The following is an 18,756-nucleotide window of genomic DNA, read 5'->3' as shown; positions in this document are numbered from 1 at the left end:
TACAAACAATATACAGTATAACATATTTAAGCAAGGTTGAGAAATCATGTCAGGGACCCTTTAAATAGTGCTTTGTTTTGTTTTGTAACCAATCTCAGCTGAGGCTAGTCAATTATTTAAGAATGTAAAGTCAAACCTCAAAGTGCTACAACCAACACAACATTTAAATGATTCTGTATATGTCTCGTATTTTTCATCACCTCCAGTATGAGAGGAAAATGAAAACATACCAATTACAGATACATGCCATCTCAGATTGAACATGAACTTGACACACATAACTCCTTCATCACTGGCTGCCCAAATAGGATATGGAGATTACACCCACTGGTGCATGTTTGACCTTAATGGATAACATTGGAGCAAGGAACCACTGCCTTTGCCAAATCCATTTAAACATGCACATATCACTCTGCTACTTGCTTATACCAAGGCCACTTGCCAGAAAGTGAGTGTGCATCTATATATATCAAGTTTTGACACTCGCATTTACCACCCAGCAACAGGATGTGTCATTATGGTGAAAAAAAATCAATACAGAAAAGGGCGAGAGCGTGTTAATCAGGACGGCAAACATGGATTCTTAAAAGCTCATTTACAAAAAGTAGTGATGAACTTGCAATAACCTTCGTCCCTCAGAGGAGTCATGAGTCTTAGCAAGATGCATTTGCTGACGTGAAGGACTAAACAGTGACTGGTGATAAATATGTACTGCGGTACCGCACACTAAACGGCGTGTTTGCTGCTTGTGTCGCCTTTATTTCAAAAAGTTTGAAATGAAGCATGCTTAGTCAGAATTGCGTTGTATTATTTTGACCAAAATGACGAGTCTCCGACTGATCCAAGATCATTTCTCGAATCAGAGATGTACATTGGTTTGGCCCTTGGTATAAACCAAATATCACCACATACACAACAACACACAACAATTGGACTTAGCACACTTTTTTTGAAAATGACACAGCACAGCGAAGTAATAGGTCACAGCGCATTAAAAGGCAACTTAGTATTTATTTGGGTCATTTAATCGCCACAATCATCATCATTAACATTTAATGACATGTTGGTACACAACATCTCATCACAATAGAAAACACACCCTGATGAACAACACATACTGATGAATGGGGATCATTTGTAATGCTTATTGCATCCGGGACTCATTACGCTGTTGATTAAGTGTTTTATTTACTCTTAACTACACAGGGAAGTGCAGTATGGCTCCGCGGTTCACTTGGGTGCTAATGCTTTTATGAAAAGAGTCCAAAATGAGTTTTAAGCTTACCAATTCTATTATGGAAATTTGCTGTTTGTTGACAAGCGAACCCCGAACCGCAAAACTTACATCAAGACAAGAGATGCATGATATCTTTTTTTTTTAAACCGATACCATACCTTTCTGCTTCTCAAGACCGATATGATACTGATAACTGATAACTTTTTTATGTCTACAACTGTAGTTTGTGCACACCAGGGCCAGGTTGTTCAAAACCACTGGTTAAGTAGACGGAACCAACCGTTAACTTTAACGGCACCGTTATCTTGCTGTCCAAAACTCGGTTAAATTTAACCAGCTGTTAACTTGACATTAGCCGGCATCCGGTGTGACGCAACGGAGGTCTCTGGCAAACCTTGTCACTGGCGGTGCTGGCGTTTTGTTTTTTTTTCCCTTCATCGTGGAGCATTTGGTACAACGTCCTTCCTCTGAAAGTGAATGTTTGTTTCCAAGTGAGCTCAGGGGAAGTTACGACAGGCCTTACACGTCACAAGCAGGAGGAAAAAGAAGCGCTCGATTTGCTCACCCGCACGAGTAACCTCACCTAATTGGAGCGTTTTTTTATCGTTATCGGAGCTATTTTTAATGTTATCCGATTCATGGGTATGTTGTCATAATTCCCTGATATCGGCCCAATTATTGTGCACCCCTAATAAAGACACACACCTTGCATGTTTCTGCAGTAAGATTTTCACATGGTGAGATTGACAGATTGGTATGACAGATTATGACACCATTCTGCATTAATGAGTGCCACATAGAATGACAAGGCCTTTTTTCAAAGTGACTAACAAGAAGCTGAAGCGCCTTTTACTTTTGGTCTAGTATTTGGTATTTTGTAGTTATACTAAGATAATCACATATGGTTAATAACTAGTGTGGACTTGAACTCATGATAAGAAGTCACTATATTTTAACAATAGTATCCCAAATTGTGCAATTATTGATACAATTTTCCTCTGTTTCAGCCTGCCATGTGTGGTCTCCATCACGTTTTCTTACTCGTGTAATTAGTTTAAGATCCAAAGCTGGGGTGTTAAGTGGGAATCGAACCTAGCTTTATAAAAGGCAGCAATTTGTACTGTGCTAGTAAACTACCAATGTCATAACACAATGTCCATATACACTCCTGATCACAGTGTTAACACCAGTTGAAAAATTGCAAGAATTTACATTTTGCACTGTTGGATCTTAAGCAGGTTCTAAGCAGAGCTTCAAAGTGCAAAAAGAAGAAATGGGAGTGAGAAAAACAAACCACTTTGAGTAAGCAATTTATTGCAAATAGGCATTAAAGTGAAATAGGCTGTTCATCAGCTGATCAAAAGTTTACCACAGCCTTTAAAAGCCAAAATCTTGGCAAAAATGGGGATTAAATGTGATTTTCTGTCAGGTATTCACACCGTCATGATCTCTTGATGACAAAGGCAATAAAGCTTTTTCTGGGATCATCCTCGGCCCAAATGAAGGCTGTTGCTGGTGCCGAGTACAGTCTAATAACCATCAGACGGCATCTGCGAGAAAAGGGTTTTAAGAAGAATAAACGTCTTCAAAGGCCTTGTCTCCTTCAACGCCACGAAATTGCCCGTTTGGAAATTTACAGGAGAGCACCAAACATGGGACATTGAAAGGTAGAAGAACATTTTTACTTCTGACTTTACTGAGATGTTACTGAGATGTTTTCCCCACGGCACAGTGGAGGGGGCGTCATCATGATTTGGGCTGCTTTTTCTTTCAATGGAACAACGGAGCTTCAGATTGTGCAGGGGCGTCAAACGGCAGAAGGCTATGTGGAGAGGGGGGCATCCCTCATGACTGAAGGCCTTCGTCTGTGTGGTAATGGCTGGCTTTTTCAACAGGATAACGCTGCGCTTCACAATGCCCGCCTGACAAAGGGATTCTTCCGGAGTAATAAGCTCACTCTTTTGCTGATGGAAATCCAATTGAGAACATTAGTTCCAGACAGTGGATGCCCTCCTTGAAGCCATCTTCACCACCTGGAGCAACATTCCCACGAGGCTCGCTGGCATCAGGCATGCCCAAACCCATTTTTATGGTGATTAACAAGTATGGCGCAGCTACCTATAACTGACTCCTTTTTGCTAACCTTTTATTTCTATTTTAGGGGGGTTTCAATGTTTTTTGAGCTATGGTCTTTTGACCATCTGTTGAGGAGCCTATTTCACTTGCTTGCAATAAATTGCTTACATTTACTCACTCCCATTTCTTCTTTTTGCTTTTTGAAGCTCTACTGAGAACCTCCTTAAGACGCAACAGTGCAAAATATAAATTCTTGCAATTTTTCAACTGGTTTTAAAATTTTGATCAGGAGTGTATGCAACAGAACCTCGGTTTTCAACAAAAATGATTGTCAATTGTGCCTGGGCTAATTTCTCTCAAATGTTTGCCCTTTCAGTCATCGTCATCAAGAACCTCCCCAGGAGTGCAAAAGACCCAAATGTGGAATAGGGGAAATGTGGATGATGTGGTGTCAGCTTGTGATGAGAGCATAAACAGGGAAACAGAAGTCACACTGTCAACCACAACGTACAGGGGAGGAATAAGGACATGAAAAACAGTCTGGGGATGCCTTCCATCCCAACACGAAAGAGATACCGACCCAAAGAGAAGGCAAACCCAGCTCCGGTATCCCCATGCTTACGTCCATACACACAGCCTGGTGACAGTATCCTCATCTTTTGTTTTTTTTCCTCCCTTTTTCTGCTTTGCCTGTGGTGGAGGGGGTGGGGGTTACATTGACCCAGATTTGTCATGATGGAAGCCGCTATCTCTCTGATCACCACTCTCTCACACACTGTCACTGCAGGCTGGCTAGTGGCCTTTTCACTCGCTCCTAGTTGAGTATTTAGCAGACAGTCAGCATCACAGAGACAAGGAAAACACCTCCAAAAAAAGAAGTACGTCGGTAAAAGACAGGGCAGGGACACTCACACTCACTGCTGTGATATAGTTTTTTAGGTTGGAAAGTATTTTAAGTATTTTAATGTTTGAGTGGATAATTAGATCTTGCCATTTAGGTCCGTCTAGGGTGGGGGTGTCCAACGTTTTCCAACGAGGGCCACATAATGCACGGGCCACCTTAGTATTTTGTCAACATGCTAAGAAGTTTTATATATATATATATATATATATATATATATATATATATATATATATATATATATATATATATATATATATATATATGCATCTCTGCTTTTTGATATACTGTCGTTCCTCTTTAATTGGTTCCAATTAAATTCAATTAATTAATTTCTGCAACATAAGATTCAATGTTAATAAATTGAATATTTTCATAGAGCATAGAAAACCTGTTCATGACTTTCTAAATACGGTTTTTAACATTATTAGAGCCCTGTATACATGAAATAATACCCGTATAGTCACCATTACACTCCTATTATTACTGTATATTCTTTGTTAACACCGGATTGCACAACTATTATGCTACAGGGACCCTAGATGGCTGCTAGCTAGCAAGCTAAGAAGCTAGCAAGCTAACCAGTTAGCCTCAAATTTATTTCTTCTGAACTGAAGAAAAGGTTTCAAACAGAGTGGGGAAAAAGGCCAAATTAAGAAGCCACAAACTTACCACTTCCACACGGAATGGGAAGAATCCTTTTTTTCACTCTGCATGCATGGCGGCTACATCATACCACTTGTATTTCAATATGTTTTGACTGATAATAGACCATCGTCTACCATGAACCAGTGATCATTAATTCATTTCTGAAAAACTGCAGTATAGCGAGGGAGCAATAATCGAACCGTGATATTATGAGCAACGACAGTGTGAAAAATCCAATTATTAGAATGAATTCCGTTCTTTGCTCTTTTTTCCCCATTCTTGCTGTTTTGTTTTTTTTTATTTTTCCAACAACAACCTTTGTAAATTTTCTTTTTGTACTATTGTCATTTTAGTATTATTTGATTTGATTTATTTTATTTTTATTAGGATTTTTATTTGATTTTATTAGGATTTTCCCCCAACCTAATTTTCCAAAAATTACAACTTTGTTTTGTTTTGTTTGTTTCTCATAATATAATTTTTTTTTAAATAATGTGTTTTTCTTTATATTTCAATTCTTTGCTACTAAAATGATATAATTTTTCATAATCTTCCAAGTTTATTCTCATAAAATTGCAACTTATTTTCTCGTTAGAATATGGAAACGGTAATGGTTTAATTCATCCTGAACTTGCATACAAGTTCCACTGGAGTACATCACACAGCACAAGTCATAGTTTGGCGTGTCCAAAAAGCAGTAGGAAGAAGCAAAGCTTATTTCGTCCGACCGCTCATCAGTTTCACATCAGCTGCAATACATTTATTCACCTCTTGTCTTCCAAATCTACTTTTTGCCTTTTGTAATACGTTTTTCTCTTAATACTTTGACTTTATTCTTGTAAGATTATAGCTTTTTCCACAACCTAATTTTTCAAAAATCACAACTTTTTATTTGTTGTTTTCATTGTTTTTCATATTACAATTTTTTTGTTTATTTTTCAACTTTATGCTACTAAAATGACGTTATTTTTCCTCTTAATATAATTATATTATTCTCATGAAATTACGACTTTTTCTTGTTTAATTACACGTATTTTCTCCTGATATTTTCACTTTATTTATTTATTAAAATGAACTGCCGAACTTTCACTGTGTCACGGCCCGATAAATAAACTTTGGACTCCCCTGCCTTAACTAAATCAGAGCATAATCATCTTTGTAAAGCATCCATCCATCCAATTTCTTTACCACTTTTCCTCATTTGTGTCTGGATCTGGAGCCTATCCCAGTTGATTTCGCGTGAGAGGTGGGCTACACCCTGAGCAGGGGCCTCATCTATAAAACTGTGCGTGGAAATCTGACTGAAAGTCTGCGTGGAATCACGGCAGGTGGGAAGACGACGAGGACGAAGAAGCGGGCTTTCACGGAAACGGCGGTGGAAACACTGGAAAAATGTATCATATTTGGAAGACACAGCAGTGGCATAACAAAACAAAGATTGCGTGGCAGCACGTCTGCTGTCTTAGCAAAATGCCTTTCAAAATGGGGATGAAGAAGTTATATCAAAAATTCATTGCTGTAATTCCAGACGGATATTTTAAAAAGATTTCACTACATGATGACATTAACACCGTCAAACTATATTAGAATGATTTTTATGAGGAACTGATGTGTGTTACTTCAAAGCACAGCAAAAGAAAAGCCCCTCATTTGTGGAAAAGGAAAGAGGACGTTCACGCACACGGCCCTGACACTATCCACACAAATAAAGGCCGTGCACGGCAAATAAATGTTGCTATTGATGACATACTTGACATGTGCAACGGAAAACTGTCTTATTTTTTTGATAAATTGTCCAAAAAAAGCGAGAAACGGAGCACTAAGGACATATTAGCTCTGTGTCTTGTAAACGTAATCCATCAAATTATTTAATTGACAACCTGATGTTTGTTATAATTAATATTAATCGAAACATACTATCTACTATAAAATAAAATGATGAAGTATCGAAGCGCTGCGTTGTGTGCATGAAAACATCACGTTGTTATTAACTTCAAACAACTGTGGAAAGTGGCGTTATTGACATGACACTGATGGACATCATTTGGCATTTATCATAAACACCATTACGCACGAGCGTATGGTATCCGGACTAAGAAGATAAATCTTCATTGGCTTCCATTGCATGTTTATTTCTAACATATGACTTCACTTCGCCAATTAAAATGTGCGTGGCGTTTTCGCCATGTCTCCAAAAAGTGCGTACACCATCAACAAAGGTGCCGTATCGGTGGGCACGTTGTGTTTTTATAGGTACCATACTTTGCGTGGAAAACGGCGTATGCAGCTTTTCAGCCCCATTTTGTGCGTACGCAAGCTTTATAGATGAGGCGCCTCGTCACCAGCCAATCACAGTGCACTGACATTAACACCTATGGACAATTTAGAGCCTGCAATTAGACTAGCCTGCATGTTTTGGGGAGGTAGGAGAAGAAAATCGACGCACGAGGAGAAAATGCAAACTCCACACAGAGATTCAAACTCATGCATCGATCTCCTGACTGCGATTCCGACATTTTTCTCTGGTTCAATACAACCTATAACACAACTCTTCTATTTAAAATACACACGGCTATTTGTTTTTCCTACTCTAGGAACTGCGATCTATGCCTAATGCAAAAGTAAGTATAATACTGCAGCAGTTAGCTTGGTGCACTAATCATCTCTCACAGTTTGGAGTTATTGTGGTGGTGCAGTGTTTTGGGCAGAGGCTGTTCAGGAAGCTTTGGGGGAACAGATGGTTCTCTGGTTGTTAAAGATTAAAGACAATCTTTGTGTTTCTTCTATCTGCCCGCGGTGATGCAGATAATCCATCACACACACCTGCATGCACCCACAGTGTAACAGAGTGGACATATTGTGGCGCTGGAAATAGGAAGGGCCAAGGATGCGCTAAATCAATATCTCAGAAAACTGCACTACATGGAGAATTTTTTTATTGCAATACTGTAGAGGGTTCTCAAGATCATGTATGGAAGAACATTAATCATTGAATTTTCTTTTCTTCCAAAGGCCAGTAGTCAGGCTCTTTCTGTCTGAATCTACATTTCCAGCAAAAAATGAGACCGGACAAGAAACAAGACAAGTTGAAGGCTTGTTGATAGCGGAGGGAAAATATTCCCTTCCTAACACGGCACTTGATAATGCCATCCTATCTGCCACTTTCTGTTGGTTTTCTAACGCTTTCAGATATATATTGAAGCAATAACGGCTTCTCCTATGTGTGTGTGATGTTTTACTGATGTTCTGATATCATTATAGTGGGAATTACAGCTGTGTTTATTTAGTAAATCGCATCTGACTGCTTAACGAATTAGCTATTAGACTATTAGATACGGCCTATTATTAGTAAAAAAAAATGCTTATGTAAACAAATTGTACATATACTTCTAAATTAAGTGTGTGTAGTGTAATATCTGTGACTTGTTGTGTTAGCATGGTTAGCAGTGTGGAGAGTGATAGTGACTGGCGTGAGTTGTGTCCGACAGCAGCCCCTGTGTTAATGTTCACTGCATAAGTGTTCTCTGCCTGTTAGTAAAGCCATTGAAGTACATCGTGAGTCTTTCCTTAACCACACATAGCGGCATTACAGTAGTGTTCTACACTGGTCACTAGGTCTCAGTAATGTTACATCGGTGAGGCAATAACCACCGCTGGATGTATGCTGTCAATGTTATGTGTAGGTCTATGTCATAAAGTCTTATTTATGCCTAAAATGTCTTATTTTTTGTAATTATGTCTACTATATTCAGTAAGTGTAGAAGTGATTATAGGGGTGTTATTTCATGTCTGGAGAGCTCTAATAATGCTAAAAACCCTATTTTAAGGTTGTACACAGTATTTCTATGCTCTATCAATGAAAATATTCCATTTATAAAGAAGGAAGCCGACTGTGTGGAAATTCGCTGATCACTTTTTCGACATATTATTTGACAATATGTACTGTAAGGCCGCACGGTGGTCTAGTGGTTAGCATGTTGGCCACACAGTAACAGTCTGGAGATGGGGAAGACCTGGGTTCGATTCTCCGTTGGGCATTTCTGTGTGGCGTTTGCATGTTCTCCCCGTGTGTGTGTGTGGGTTTTCTCCGGGTACTCCGGCTTCCTCCCACATTCCAAAAACATGCATGTTAGGTTAATTGGCGACTCTAAATTGTCCATAGGTATGAATCTGAGTGTGAATGGTTGTTTGTCTATATGTGCCCTGCCATTGGCTGGCAACCAGTCCAGGGTGTAGCCCGCCTGTCGCCCGAAGTCAGCTGGGATAGGCTCCAGCATACCCCAGCATAATGAGGAAGCCTACTTTGGAAGCGGTATAGAAAATGGATGGATGGAAAATGTATTGTGTTTATACTTTGTACTAGTGTAGATTATTATTATTATTATTATTATTATTATTATTATTATTACACTTTGGTGAGTATAATTAATCTCTATAAAATGTATTTTTTGTTAATATTTTTGGGTGTCATTTGATTGACATTATTTCCTATGGAAAAATGTCCTTGGTTTCCGTACGTTTTGGTTTTCTTCTCACCTTTTGGAGCGGATTAGTAACAAAAACCGAGGTTCCACTTTAGTTGTATCTTAAATCAGGCTACTATGGAGCCAAGAGCCTCACTTTACGGGTGTGTTTAATCTGAAAATTCCACAGTGCATTATGATTCTACAACGCTGGAAGGTTTCTGATGTTTTCTGTGCTAATCGTGTGACAGTGTGACAGTGTGCATGCCTGCAAGCTAGCTGGAGAAACAGAACATGCCCTGACAATGACCAAAGGACAAAAACAATGTCACTGCTTCCTCATATACGACACGGTGGCACCTTTTGCAATCTTTTTTGTTCAGAGATTATGTCATCACATTCATTTTCCAAAAACAGAGACATACAGAACAATTTGAATATTAGACGAACCCTTGACCGTAACAAGCAAAGGTTATTCAAGACTTTCCTCGCTGTTGTTAATCTTACACGCCTCGTACGCTAATAAGACTTTGCACTGTTTTGTTCAGAAAACAACAACTGCATTCCCGCATGAAGGGAAAGTGTGACAAAGCTTTGTCTTGACACTGGTGTCACAGCAGCATGTCAGGTCTCGACCCAAACATTTGAAGAGTTTAAACGCCACTCGTAACTGCAGCAGGATGCTTTGTAGAAGGGCAATGGCAGCAGAAGAAAAAATGCAATATAAATGATAACTGCCCACTGCACTGTTTGGCGGCCGGCCAAAGTGCATTTGGATCTGATATTTCAACCGAAATGTCTTTAACTCTTTGGTGTACCAGCATGTCAGAAGCTCTCATTCAAGTGATGGGTCGTTCGCGAACGCATCGGCTCTTTAAAAGTGAACAAGCTGTTGTTGTTTTTTTGTTTAAAGCCGCACGTGATTGGTGAAAATGGGTCTGCCGACACTACGCATCGGGTTTGCTACTAAACATTGCAATTCTAAAATAAACAGCAATTATCGATTTGGCAACAAAGCCGAAGTCAAGGTAACGCAGAAAAAACATAAGCCATGAAACTATTTTTTTCAATTTGCCATAAAATAATAGCAAGAATAAGAAGTAAGTGTAGAAAAACACATTTCCGTAATGGAGTTCAGGACACGGCGCAATCAACTTTTTTGAAAGGTTTTGCGACACTCCTGGGTTGTTTTTTTTTTCCGGGTTGAAAAAAATTTGCGTTCACACTGTGTCGGATTAGTAAATAGTCACATCCAAACGGAAACAGATCACCTGGCGAAAACGACGTAGTGCGTAAGGCACGCCTATCTGTGACGCTGTAAACAGACATTCAGACAGAACCGCGTGACACCAAAACTACACCGCAACGACAAGCATGCATTATCCGATTTTCCTGTTCTGTTTTCAAAACATACCTTTTCAGGACACCCAGAATGCTGTTGCCATGTGGTTGAAAAGCTGAAAGGATAAAATACTTTGCCCTTTCGACCTGGAAACTTTCCCGTGTGGACAGCCCCTAAGACTGAGAGGTCATTAGCACTTTTAGCACTTTTTTTTTTAGCACAATTAGCACGGCTTCCCATAGGAATGCTTTCATGATGCATGCACTCACATAGCACAACTAGAGTTGCACAGCACTCACCGATAATTAATGGAAAAGCACTGAGAGGAGATGATAGTAAACAGACCTGCTAAGCATAGTTAAAACCAGTTTGAGCCAGTCTCTCACTGAGTTCTGTGCAATATCTTCCCATAGGAATGCTTTCGTGACACCCCCACTCACATAGCATAACTAGGCGAGTTGCACAGCACTCACAGGTAACTCATGGAAAAGCACTGAGGAGACGATAGTAAACAGACATGCTAACAGCATAGTTAGAACCAGTTTGAGCCAGTCTCTTAATAGGTTCTGCCGAATACCTTCCCATAGGAATGCTTTCATGACATCACCACTGACATGGCACAACTAGAGTTACACAGCACTCACAGATAACTCATGGAAAAGTACTGAGAGGGCAAGATAGTAAACAGGCATGCTGACAGCATCGTTAGAACCAATTTGAACCAGTCTCTCACTACGTTCTGTCAAATAGCTTTCCATAGGAATGCTTTCATGACATCACCACTCACATAGCATAACGAGAGTTGCACAGCACTCACAGATAACTCATGGAAAGGTACTGAGAGGGCAAGATAGCAAACAGGCATGCTGACAGCATCATTAGAACCAATTTAAACCAGTCTCTCACTACGTTCTGTCAAATAGCTTTCCATAGGAATGCTTTCATGACATCACCACTCACATAGCATAACTAGAGTTGCACAGCACTCACAGATCACTCATGGAAAAGTACTGAGAGGGGCAAGATGTAGTAAACAGACATGCTACCAGCATCGTTAGAACCAGTTTTGATCCAATCTCTCACACACAAGCTTAACTTCCACTTTCTATAAGGGCACGGCAACTGCGAAATAGACTCTGTGTACCTTCATTCTGGGGCCCTTCGTTGATCTTCCTCATGGATGCTAGTCCAGCGCTGTAACCAAATACATCGCTCTTATTTTTTAATACAATTTGAAAACCTTTTAAATAGTGTGATCATTGCCTACTTCTCCGACAGCAATGTGGTCCAAAGAACCAGGAAGAAAAAGCTTTTACAAAACCAAGCAGCCTTAGGGGTGCATCCAAATATGAGTCACTGTTTAATGAATCTATTAACCTAATTAATCTGATCTTGATAGAAGGATGGGTGTTATTTAGCCAGACTTGTTTTAAACATGAGATTGTGCTATTGTAACATGGTGTGGTCCTAAATGACTGGCATAAGCTAGTTCTTAATGTGTTGTTGCTATAATCAGCTTTGTTTCGCTGCCTCATCAGCGCACACGCCACAAAGCAGACGGCGGAGAGGAAGTCAGAATAATTACATCACATAATCGCCACACTCAGCAACCAGAATGTGATGGGAGTGACAAAACTAAATGGCCAAATCTCCCTCCCTCCTTTTCTGCTGCACAGTCAGTGTGATTATCACATAGTGTGCACAACATAGAAGCATGGCCCACGTCTATTATTATTGCAGGTGTAACATCTCATATAACTATAAGCTATTAATTATTGCTATTAGGACGCTAACAAAGAGGGACGTTTTGTAATAAAAAATAAACACATTAAGAACACACCTGGACTCGTGCATTGTATTAATATACACAACAAGACGCACGGCGTATTGTACGCTAACCGGAGAGTTCACACAAAACGAGGTGTAAATTGAAAATCAAACTGAAAAACACGCAAACCGGGGCGGAGGCTAGCCGAGGTTCCACTGTATGTAATGACGCATTATCACATACTGTATACGCACACACACACATAAATACGTTTGTTTGAAAGGATGCGGGTTCACTCTGAGCTCTATTTTGATGTCTCCAAGAGCCAATATGTCAGAAAGTTTATGTCGATTTAAAGGATGGAAATACCTGGGCAGAAGCACCAACATTATTTTGCATTCAGATATGTGACTTGAACTGTCAGCCCATTACAATTACTCTCCATAACTAGCCATGACAGCAGGCTTCAGAAGCCCAGCCCCGGAGGAGATTATTCTTTAAAGCATACTGCGCTTTTTCTTATCTTTATCTGACAGAGGGCTCAAATCCTGACCAAAAAAATTTTCTTTTTTCTAAGCGGCTTCCTTCAATTGCTATTCTTAGTGGCTATATTAGGCCAGTCTTTTTGCCGTTCACAGCTCAGACTTCTGTGTGATCTATTTCTGAGCATTGCGTTTATCCATGAATTAAATATATTGCCGGATATATTACTTTATTATATTTGTGTTCTTTGTGGCAACAGTTTAGGTGACCGTGCCGCAGCCCACACATCAACCTCCATAAAGCCGTGCTTGGATGAGTTGGGTGTCATCAAACACCTGTGGGAGAACCTGAACAGAGACGGCAAGCCTGCAGTCCCTGTTGTCAAATTTCAGTCATCTCTGACTTCCGAAAATGTTCCTCTGTGGCACGGTGGGAGCCAACTTCATATTTTCTTCCATTTTCACATCCTGTAGGTGTCATTGCCAGGTGTCCCAATACTTAGATCCACATAATGTATGTATAAAAAGGGGGTAGCTAAGAATGGTATTGCTCTGCTGCCAAAGTGCCATCCATCACAGTAATGTGTTTCAGGTCCCTGAGGTCATGGCTGTGTTTAGACCAAGTATTTTAAAAGCTGCATGTACCTAGAATACTAATAATAATAACACTAGTTTATTTATTAGTTTACAGTATTTTGCTAGTAGTAGTTTGAGAGCTGTGTCTAACATTTTGCTTGATAAATAAGATAACTATAGAAACTCCAGATGCACAATGTACCGACAACTTTCTTCTTCTCAAGACAGATACAGTATGATACCGATAACCGCAAAGTTTTTTTATTTAGACTTAACTGTAGTTTGTGCACACCCGGAGGTAAGAAGGACTCGAACAGAGTACAGAGTGGAGGGAGCCACCTGCTGTGGCCCAGCAAAGTGCACTATACACGGACACATGCTCCGAGCAGCCGGTGTGCCGCTACGAAGGTCAGGAGAGTATAGAGTGGGAGGAGCCACCTTGGGTTGGCCTAGCAAGGTGCACTGTATTCGGGCACACGCTCAGAGCAGCCGGTGTGATGCCACAGAGGTCTCTGGCAAACCTTTTGCACTTTTCAAACGACGTGGCGCTGGCGTTTCAGGTGGCTGATCAGAATTTTTGTGTGCTCGATGGTTGTTTTTTTTCCCCTTAATCGCAGACCATTCGGTACAACTAGCAAAATGTCTCAGTGAACGTTTGCTCACGACTGAGGTCAGGGGAAGTTACGACGGGCAGGAGAAGAAAGGAGCATGTGATTTGCTCATCTGCACAGTAACTCGGCTCATTGGAGCGTTTTTTAAAATGATCGGTTATCTGAGCTATTTTTAATGTTATCGGATTTATCGGTATGACGTCATCATTCCCTCATCGGCCCGATAATTATAGAAACATCTCTCTGCAAGCTGTAACCACAATGCTCGATGGTTGGAATCTCCGTTGGTACATCTCTGGGTGAACTTTGCATGTTCTCTGGGTTGTCCTGCTTCCTCCCACAGCCCCAAAACACGCATTTTAGGCTATTTAGAGACTCCAAATTGTGAACAGGGGTGAATGTTTTTTTTGTCTACATGTGCCCTGTGATTGACTGGTGTACCTACTGTAAAGTTAGCTGGAAGTGTCTCCAGCTCACCCGTGACCCTAATGATACAGAAAATGAATAATTACTAATTCAATGAATAACTTTTGTTCACAGTTCTTGTCATGGATCTCATTTCATGATGTGGTGTCTATTGTTTCATATACATTGAATGAACTATCATCAGCCCATTGTCACTGTAAGACCTGAATCTCATCTTGATTTACACCAGGGGGGCCCATTGCGTCAATCGTGAGCTACCGATCGATCGCCAACGTAGTTTGGGTTGATCGCATAAACGTCACTATGTAGATGTCCTATGACATCAGTCAGCTGACATTAAGCTCCCCTCCCGATTCGCTCTCGCGCCCCCTCGGCTAACATTAAGTGGTGAACTGACGTTTCAAGCTACACACTGAGATTTTCATCTTTATTATCGTGATTATGGCGCTAACTGCCTACATCTATAACAAAAAAAGTCAGTTGTTTGATAGCTTCTCCTCGCGTCCTGAACTCCACTATGGAAATGCGTGTTTTCTACACTCTGGTTTCTTAAACTGTAATTTCATGATTCATTGGAACATGTGCCCATTGCTGCAACCTTTATGCATGAATACATGAACTGTGTGTATAATGAACATTACGTAGCTATTTTGACTGACATATTACCGGGACATCACTTTACTGCCTTATTGAATTGAACGGTGAACTATTGAATGGCATCAACTACTTTGATTACCTGTAAACATTGAAACTGTGAATGTGAAATATTAATCATTAATATTTGGTAGGTGTGCTCCGATCGATCGGCCACCGATCAGTATGTGCCGATTTCCGTGAAAAATCTTTGGCAGCGTCCCCCCATTTTCCCCTATGTTGCAGGGCTAGCACCTTTAACAAGCTTTAGTACAGCATTTGCAGACCAAACAATGCATGGAGTATAGTGAGTTTTTTCAGGCTCATTGGTGTTATCTTCATGCAAAAGGCAGCTACGGTAGCCGTGTGGCTAACCCTCGCGCGCATGTGCGTGACAGTCAGAAGGCGAAAAATGATTGAATTCATCGGACGAGATGACCAGCCTTTCTCAGCAGTGGAAGACATTGAGTTCGCCGAGTGCTTTTTCACGTACCTGGAAGTTCCACCAATGTACTCTCACATCCAAAGTCTCCTTAAAGAAGCCGTCTCATCCTCTGGAAGTTTCATGTTCTCTTCAAAAAGTAAGTCGAATATGTTTTTGTTTAAATTAAGGTGATTTTTATGGTTCCTCTTTTCATGTCATACAGCTAGTAGCAGGGGTGAAGCCAGGAATTCTGGGCCCCATTCATCACGTTGCCCACCCCCTTGTTAATTACTATTTTTATTAGTAATTACCTATTTTTTGGGTCCCTTGGCAGTCAGGGGACCTTGGAATTGTCCTGAATTTCCCTTTATACGGTACCTCGGGCCAACAGCACTCATCGTAAATAAATTGAAAAATGTATGATTAATCCATGTGATTGGTATCGGACGATTTCAGTCGTGGATGATCGGTATCGGAATCAGCAGCATAACACCCTGGTCGGAGCATCCAAAATATTTAGTATAGTAGTTTCAAAGTGTACCGGCTAGATTTCATATATGTTATATGTTTTATAGTGAGAGGTAGATCATGTTGACTTGTCACCTGCATGCACTCCTGACATACATGTATAACCTACATAAATACTCATATTTATAAATACACTAAAAATATATATTTTTCATTATTTATAGTAGTGGGTAGAGCTTTGGAAGCTGGTCATTTTAAAAGTAGCTTGCAGGCTGAAAAATTGTGAGCACCCTTGATTTAGACTATTCAACATAAAATACATCATAGTCTAACATTAATATTACAAAACAATGTTCGATATATGTCTTACAGATACATTTGTATCTACCCTCTACAAACATAAATAAGTTTTTTTTAGGCAAATGGAAAAATCTTTCATTCCCTTTTCTACACATCCGCTAGGGGTCGCACTACCTAATTTCCGGTGTTACAGTAATCGCACGTTCGAACCTTTATTGTGTTGACAGAATAAAGACGCCATGTTACCTTTTCAAACTTGAAAATATCATTAGCATTACTTTGAAACGCGGTAGTTTTTTGTTCCTCTCTCACACACCCCCACATATAATATAATTTCTGCCATTTCATCAAGCAGTGATAACAAACACACTGTAATTTTCCTGATTTGAAAACGTAGCATGCATTCACCGTCTAATACACTAAAATGCAGTGAAGTGGAGCTTCCAGATGCCATATAGCTGACCAACACGTAGCCGCACGCAGCCCGCAAGGCCGACCACAATACCGGACACGGGAGGTTATCAACAGGGAAAGACTTACATCAAGAGAGGCAGTCCTGGAGTGTATTCATCATTTACATGCAGCGTCACCACTCGCCGTCATGCCTGTGCTGGTGTCGATGGTTCCGGTCTGATCCAGATGTGTGTGACACCGAGCCCGTCCGCCGGCTCGCGCGGTCATCTGGGCTTCAAAAATAACAACACGCTTTAAATAAATAAATACATTAAAAAAAGATCTAATTTGCATAAGCAGATTAGTTTAAAAAAAGAAAATCGCCTCGCTTCGATAAGTGAGTGTGTGACAGTCAGCTGCAGTGTGTGTGTGTGCGTGTGTGTGTGTGTTTGCAAGGAGGTGGGCTCTATTGTCTCTGTTGTGCATGACATCATCTCAGGCCAATGGCGGGGCGCACGAGATCAAGAGCCCACGGACGTGCTGGAGGCGCGTGCATGCCGAGACACAGTCATGCTCACATTCATCATCATACTACCGAACTTTCTACTCTTTTTTTTAAGCAGCAAATCTATCCATAGTTAGCTGATTAGCGTCCAAAATCTCTATTTCCTGTTCTGTTTCTTTTACGTTGCTAAATATGTCCATAGATGTCACTTTACAGCGCATTCTAAGTTCAAATTTCTGTTGCAGACCTCCCGATTTTCCCGTGAAAATACCGTATTTTGCCCTTCTTTCTTGGCGCCCTTAAATAGTTGAAGTCAGGGGTGCCCAAAGTTTGGCCTGGGGCTATTTTTTTAGTCGCCCGCGGCACATTTCTAAAAATATAACTTAACAAGAAAAGTAAAAAAAATAAAATAAAATAAATAAAAAAAAAATCAGCAATAATTGTACAACAATAAAGTCAAAATATTAAGAGAAAAAAGTTTTAATCAAATGAGAAAAAGGTGTAGGTTAACGAGAATAACATTGTAATATTATGAGATAAAAAAATACATTATTTAAAAAAAGTCATAATATTATCAGAAACACACAAAACAACAAATAAAGATGCAATTTTTGTAAAATTAGGTTGCGGAAAAAATGCTACTGTGAAGAGAATAAAGTCAAACTGTTATGGGATTAATGTCATAACTTTGAGAAGAACATTTAAAAGAAGAGAGTTGAAATAGTTAAGCAATTAAAAAAATAAAAACAAAAGCAGAAATGAAAAAAACTGCTGTAATTTTACCAGAATAAACTCAAAATAGTAAGAAAAAAAAGTTGCATTCTTACGGGAAAAAAGTCAAAATTTTTTGAGAATAAACATAACATTATGAGGAAAAATAATAGTAGCATAAAGTTGAAATATTAAAGACAAAATTAGATTTTTCTTTTCAGTCATAATATCAGAAATAAACAAAACAAAATAAAGGTGTAATTTATGGAATATTAGGTTGGGGAGAAAGTTATAATATTATGGGAATAAAGTCATAATTATGAGAAGAAAATTTAAAACAAGAAAGTTGAATAGTTGGAAAATTTAAAGAAAACAAAAACTAAAGCAGAAATGGAAAAAACTGCTGTAATTTTACCAGAATAAAGTCAAAATATGAAGAGAAAAAAGTTCTATTATAAAGGGAAAAGAGTCACAATTTTACAAGAATAAACTTGTAATATTATGAGGGAAAAATAATGTCATTTTAGTAGCATAAAGTTGAAAAATTAAAGAAGAAATGTGTGGTTTTTGTCAGTCTCAATATCAGAAATGAACAAAACAAAATAAAGGTGTCATTTTTTGAAAATTAGATTGGAGAGAAATTTATAAAATTCTGGGAATAAAGTCATAATTATAAGAAAACATTTTTAAAAAAGAAAGTGGAAATGGAAAATGTTAAATCTGTAATTTTACCAGAATAAAGTCAAAATATTAGGAGAAAAAAGTCTAACGAGAAGAAAAGTCACAACTTTC

The 18,756-nt window shown here is 39.4% G+C and overlaps 1 protein-coding gene across 1 annotated transcript in view; it reads right to left on the bottom strand.

The window, feature by feature from the left end:
- The window catches only part of si:dkey-175m17.7 (uncharacterized), a 35,873-nt gene extending 18,680 nt beyond the window's left edge, over positions 1–17,193 (bottom strand). Inside the window, exon 1 of the mRNA XM_054756058.1 lies at positions 16,896–17,193. The gene's annotated coding sequence lies outside the window, so the exon portion shown is untranslated. The remainder of the gene's footprint in view (positions 1–16,895) is intronic.
- Between the last annotated feature and the right edge of the window lie 1,563 nt (positions 17,194–18,756).

The sequence above is a fragment of the Dunckerocampus dactyliophorus genome, chromosome 16 (assembly GCF_027744805.1).
Source record: "Dunckerocampus dactyliophorus isolate RoL2022-P2 chromosome 16, RoL_Ddac_1.1, whole genome shotgun sequence".
Classification (NCBI taxonomy): Eukaryota; Metazoa; Chordata; class Actinopteri; order Syngnathiformes; family Syngnathidae; genus Dunckerocampus; species Dunckerocampus dactyliophorus.
Note: the sequence above shows the minus strand (reverse complement) of the source record. Positions and strands in the feature narration are given on the sequence as shown.